The following is a 6,635-nucleotide window of genomic DNA, read 5'->3' as shown; positions in this document are numbered from 1 at the left end:
AATAATAAAATAAAATAAAAGTTAGCCAAGCGTGGTGGCCCAGGCCTGTAGTCCCAGCTGCTCTGGAGGCTGAGGCAAGAGGATCACTTGAGCCCAGGAGTTCGAGGCCAGTCTGGGCAACATAGTAAACTCACCCACCCCCATCTCTAAGACAGATCAATTTTTTAAAAAAATACTGCCCTATATGTTCACTTAGTATAAGCACACTTTTGCACATAATCACAGTATAACCTTCAAAATCAGAAAATTAATGTTCATCTAATATTATCATGTAATTCCCAGAGCCCATTCAAAGGCCAGGTGCAGTGACTCATGCCTGTAATCCCAGCACTTGGATCATTTGAGGTCAGGAGTTCGAGACCAGCCCGGCCAACATGGTGAAACCCTGTCTGTACTAAAAATACAAATAATTAGCTGGGTTTTGTTGTGGGTACCTGTAATTCCAGCTACTCAGGAGGCTGAGGCAGGAGAATTGCTTGAATCTGCAAGGTGGAGGTTGCCGTGAGCGGAGATCTTGCCACTGCACTCTAACCTGGGCAACACAGCCAGACTCTGTCTCAAAAAAAAGAAAAAAAAAGTTTCCAATAAAGTCCTTTAAAAATCCAAAGTCCAGGCCAGGCACAGTGAGTCATGTCTGCAATCCCAGCTCTTTGGGAGCCCAAGGCAGGAAGGTCTCTTGGGTCTAGGAGTCTGAGATCAGTCTGGGCAGCACAGTGAGACCCCATCTCTACAAAATAAAATAAAAATATTAGCCAGTTGTGGTGGCATCCTCCTGTGGTCCCAGCTACTTGGGAGGCTGAAGTGAGAGGATCAATTGAGCCCAGGAGTTCTGGGCTGCAGTGAGCCATTACCTCGCCACTGCATTCCAGCCTGGGCAACAGAGCAAGATCCTGTGTCAAAAAACAAAAAATCCCAAATCCATCCCAGGATCCAGCATTGTATTTTGTTGTTAACGACTCTAATTTAGTCTCTCTTTCTGGAACATTTTATCAATCTTACCTTCTCTCCATGACATCAATATTTTTCAAAAATTCCAGGCTAGTAATTTTGCAGGAAGTCCTTCCATTGCTATTTGTCTAATACTTTCTCATGATTTTGCATTTGTGGCAGGAAACAGACGTGACATTGTGTTTTCAGGATGCATACAATGCTGATTTTGTCCACTATCGATTGTGCTAACTTGGTTCAAATGGTGTCTGCCAGTTTCTCCAGTGTGAGTTAGTATGTTACACTGTGGTGTTTTGTTGTTGTTGTTGTTGTTATTTTTTAATATTTTATTTAATTTTAATTTTTTTTTTTTTTAATTTTTTGAGACAGAGTCTCACTCTGTCACCCAGGCTGGAGTGCAATGGTGGTCTCAGCTCACTGCAACCTCTGCCTCCCAGGTTCAAGGGATTCTTCTGTCTCACCTCCCGGGTAGCTGGGATTACAGGCCCGCACCACCACGCCCAGCTAATTTTTGTGTTTTTAGTAGAGGCAGGTTTCACTATGTTGGTCAGGCTGGTCTTAAACGCCTGACTTCAAGTGATCTGCCCACTTCCGCCTCCCAAAGTGCTGGGATTACAGGCAGGAGCCACCACGCCCGACCAATTTTTTTTTTCTTTTTTTCTTTTTGGCGATGGAGTCTCATTCTGTGGCCCAGACTGGAGTGCAGTGGCGCCCTCTCGGCTCACTGCAACCTCCGCCACCGGTTCAAGTGATTTTCCTGCCTCAGCCTCCTGAGTAGTTGTGATTACAGGCCCGCACCACCACGTCCAGCTAATTTGTGTATTTTTAGTAGAGATGGGGTTTCGCCATGTTGGGCAGGCTAGTCTTAAATTCCTAACCTCAGGCATGAGCCACGGCACCTGACTTTACACTTTGTTAATAAGTGCTTTCTGGGGAGATACTTCGAAAGTAATTAAATAGCCTGTTCCTCAACACATGCCGTTTCCAAGAGCTTAATATCAATTGATGACCCTTGCCTGAGTCAGTTATTACCATAATGGCAACCAAATGGTGATTTTCTTTTTTGAGACGGAGCGTTGCTCTGTCTCCCAGGCTGGAGTGCAGTGGCGCGATCTCGGCTCACTGTAAGCTCCGCCTCCGGGATTCACGCCATTCTCCTGCCTCAGCCCCCCGAGTAGCTGGGACTACAGGCGCCCACCACCACGCCCGGCTAATTTTTTGTATTTTTTTTTTTAGTAGAGATGGGATTTCACCGTGTTAGCCAGGATGGTCTCGATCTCCTGACCTGGTGATCCGCCCTCCTTGGCCTCCCAAAGTGCTGGGATAACAGGCGTGAGCCGCCGCGCCCGGCCCCAAATGGTGATTTTCTAATTCCATCTTGGAGCATTTCCTTACTAACTGGCTCAACAAACTCTTCCAGGCTGACTTGTCTTGTCTTTTGCCTGCCCCAGGCCTGGACTCAACCATTTTTCCGAAGAGCCCTGGTTCATTTTAGTGGCGAATGATATTTTATTTATTTATTTATTTATTTATTTAGAGACGGAGTCTCGCTCTGTCGCCCAGCTGGAGTGCAGTGGCGTGATCTCGGCTCACTGCAACCTCCGCCTGCCGGGTTCACGCTATTCGCCTGCCTCAGCCTCCCGAGTAGCTGGGACTACAGGCGCCCGCCGCCCCACCCGGCTGATTTTTTGTATTTTTTAGTAGAGACGGGGTTTCACCATGTTAGCCAGGATGGTCTCGATCTCCTGACCTCGTGATCTACCCGCCTCGGCCTCCCAACGTGCTGGGATTACAGGCCTCAGCCACCGCGCACAGCCAATTTTTTATTTTATTTTATTTTGAGATGGAGTCTCCCTCTATTGCCCAGGCTAGAGTGCAGTGGTGCAATCTTGGCTTACTGCAACCTCTGTCTCCTGGGTTCAAGTGATTCTCCTGCCTCCACCTCCTAAGTAGCTGGGAATACAGGTGCACGCCACCATGCCCAGCTAGTTTTTTTGTATTTTTAGTAGAGACGGAGTTTCACCGTATTGGCCAGGCTGGTCTCAAACTCCTGACCTCGTGATCCACCTGCCTAGTCCTCCCAAAGTGCTGGGATTAAAGACGTGAGCCACTGTGCCTGGCCTTAATTTTTAAAGAATAAATAGAGACGGGGCTTGCTATGAGGCCCAAGCTAGTTTTGAGCTCCTGGGCTCAAACGATCCTCCTGCCTCGGCCTCACAAAGTGGTAGGATTACAGGCGTGAGCCACTGTGCCTGGCAGATAATTTCATTTATTTATTTATTTATTTATTTATTTATTTTTGAGATGGAGTTTCACTCTATTGCCCAGGCTGGAGTGCAATGGAACAATCTTGGCTCACTGCAACTTCCGCCCCCAGGTTCAAGCAATTCTCCTGCTTCAGCCTCCCGAGTAGCTGGATTACAGTCACTTGCCACCATGCCCATCTAGAATTTGCATTTTTAGTAGAGACAGGGTTTCATCATGTTGGCCAGGATGGTGTCAAATTCCTGATCCTAGCACTTTGGGAGGCTGAGGTGGGTGGATTACTTGAGGTCAGGAGTTCAAGACCAGCCTAACCAATATGGTGAAACCCCATCTATAATAAATATACAAAAATTAGCCGGGCATGGTGGTGTGTACCTGTAGTCCCAGCTACTCAGGAGGCTGAGACAGGAGAATTGCTTGAACCTGGGAGGCAGAGGTTGCAGTGAGCCGAGATTGTGCCACTGCACTCCAGCCTGGGTGACAGAGCCATTCTGTCTCGAATAAATAAATAAATAAATAAATACACAAAAAAGAAAACAAAAAAAAGAAGGCTGGGCACGGTGTCTTACACCTGTAATCCTAGCACTTTGGGAGGCCAAAGCAGGTTTATCACATGAGGCCAGTAGTTCGAGACCAGCCTGGCCAATGTGGTGAAATCCCATCTCTACTAAAAACACAAAAATTAGCTGGGCATATGCCTGTAATCCCAGCTACCTGGGAGGCTGAGGCATGAGGATCACTTAAACCCAGGAGGTGGAGGTTGCAGTGAGCCGAGACAGAATGAGACTGACTCAAAAAAAAAAAAAAAAGACCCGTCTCAAAGAAAAAAAAAGTAACCTGGCTGGGCGGTGCAGTGGCTCACGCCTGTAATCTCAGCATTTTGGGAGGCCGAGGCGGGCGGATCACGAGGTCAAGAGATGGAGATCATCCTGGCCAACATGGTGAAACCCCGTCTCTACTAAAAATACAAAAATTTAGCCTGGCATGGTGGTGTGCACCTGTAGTCCTAGCTACTGGGGAAGCTGAGGCAGGAGAATCGCTTGAACCTGGGAGGCAGAGGTTGCAGTGAGCCGAGATCTCACCACTGCACTCCAGCCTGGCGACAGAGTGAGACTCCATCTCAAAAAAAAGGAAAAAAAAAGTATTCCAGAAATAAGAGAAGGAATACAATTTGCATATCACCATTTTGTAGCCGCTAATGGATTATGAAGCTTGGTAATGCTCATTAGCAGCTGCTAATGCCACAAAAGAGGGAAACATTAATGTAATGTGTCTTCTAATGTATGTACACGACACTAGTTAGGCAGCGCTCAATCCAGTCCTGACTCTAATCAAACCTTTAGGTGGTTTTTTTTTTTTTTTTTTTTTTTGAGACAGGGTCTCACTCAGTTGCCCATGCTGGAGTGCAGTGGTACTATCTCTGCTCACTCCAACCTCCACCTCCCAGGTTCAAGTGATCCTCCTGCTCCAGCCCCTGGAGTAGCTGGGATTACAGGCACCTGCCACCATGCCTAGCTAATTTTTGTGTTTTTATTAGAGATGGGGTTTTGCCATGTTGGCCAGGCTGGTCTCGAACTCCTGACCTCAAATGATCTGCCTGCATCGGCATCCCAAAGTGCTGGGGTTACAGGCATGAGCCACTGCACCCACCCCATAAAACATTTTTTAAAAGTTGGTATACTTCTTCCCAGTCTCCATTCATTCATTCATTCATTCACTGTGACAGTGTCTCCCTCTGTTGCCCATGCTGGAGTGCAGTGGTGTGATCACAGCTCACTGCATCCTCTACCTCCCTGACTCAATTGATCTTCCCATCTCCTCCTCCTAAGTAGGTGCGTGCCACCATGCCTGGCTAATTTTTGTATTTTTTGTAGAAACGTGGTTTCATCATGTTGCCCAGGCTGGTCTCACATTCCTGGGCTCATGCAATCTGCCTGCCTTGGTCTCCCGAAGTGCTGTAATTACAGACGTGAGCCATGCCCTCAGCGTTTCTTTATTATTTTTTTAGAGACTGGGTCTTGCTGTGTTGCCCAGGTTGGACTGTAACTCCTGGGTTCAAGTGATCCTTCTCTCTCTTTTTTCATTGGCAGTTTCTATTTGAAATCCTCCTGTTGCCCGGGCACGGTGGCTCACGCCTGTAATCCCAGGACTTTGGGAGCCCAAGGTGGGCGGATCACAAAGTCAGGAGATAGAAACCATCCTGGCTAACACGGTGAAACCCCATCTCTACCAAAACAAAAAAAAACAAAAAAAAAAATCAGCCGGGTGTGGTGGCATGTGCCTGTAATCCCAACTACTTAGGAGGCTGAAGCAGGAGAATTGCTTAAACTCAGGAGGCGAGGGGGAGGTTGCAGTGAGCCGAGATCAAGCCACTGCACTCCAGCCTGGGCGACAGAGCGAGACTCCATCTCAAAAAAAAGAAAAAAAAAAAAAAAAGAAAAGAAAAAAGAAATTCTCCTGTCTCAGACCCAGAGTAGCTGGGACTACAGGTCACACCACTGTGCCCGGCTGTCTTCCTGGCCTTTTATCTGGGCATTTTATCCACTTCTTAGAGTTTTCTGGCTCATAGCTGGTACTCAATAAATGCTCAGAGAAGCCTCATAACTTAGCGGTTACACACAGTTCTGGGTTTGAAACCTGTCTGCATCTTACTAATTGTGAGACCTTAGGGGAATCACTTAACCTCTGTAAAAGGGGCCAGTATATTATGCCCACCTCGTTGGGTTGTTGCAAATAACAAATAATGATGTGTGAAAGATTTAACACGGCCCCTAAGAAAAGTAAACGTAGAATTGCCATACAGGCCAGGCATGGTGGCTGAAGCCTGTAATCCCAACATCTTGACAGGCTGAGGTGGGTGGATTTCTTGGGCCCAGGAGTTCGAGACCAGCCTGGGCAACACAGTGAGACCCCTGCCTCTACAAAAAATACAAAAATTAGCCAGGCGTTGTGGCGTGTGCCTGTGGTTCCAGCTACTTGGGAGGCTGCGGTGGGAGGATGGCTTGAGCCTGGGAGTTGGAGGTTGTAGTGAGATCATGCCACTGCACTCCAGCCTGGGTGACAGAGCAAGACCCTGATTTAAAAAAAAAAAAAAAGTTTTTTTTTGAGACGGAGTCTCGCTATGTCGCCCAGGCTGGAGTGCAGTGGCACAATCTCTGCTCACTGCAAGCTCCGCCTCCCGGGTTCACGCCATTCTCCCGCCTCAGCCTCCCGAGTAGCTGGAACTACAGGCGCCCACTACCATGCCTGGCTAATTTTTTTTTGTATTTTTGGTAGAGACGGGGTTTCACCATGTTAGTCAGGATGGTCTCAATCTCCTGACCTCGTGATCCACCCACCTTGGCCTCCCAAAGTGCTGGGATTACAGGCGTGAGCCACCGCGCCTGGCCAAAAAAAGTTAAGTTTTATGTGTATGTTACCAT

This window comes from Pan troglodytes, chromosome 20 (assembly GCF_028858775.2).
Source record: "Pan troglodytes isolate AG18354 chromosome 20, NHGRI_mPanTro3-v2.0_pri, whole genome shotgun sequence".
In the NCBI taxonomy this organism is placed as follows: domain Eukaryota; kingdom Metazoa; phylum Chordata; class Mammalia; order Primates; family Hominidae; genus Pan; species Pan troglodytes.
Note: the sequence above shows the minus strand (reverse complement) of the source record.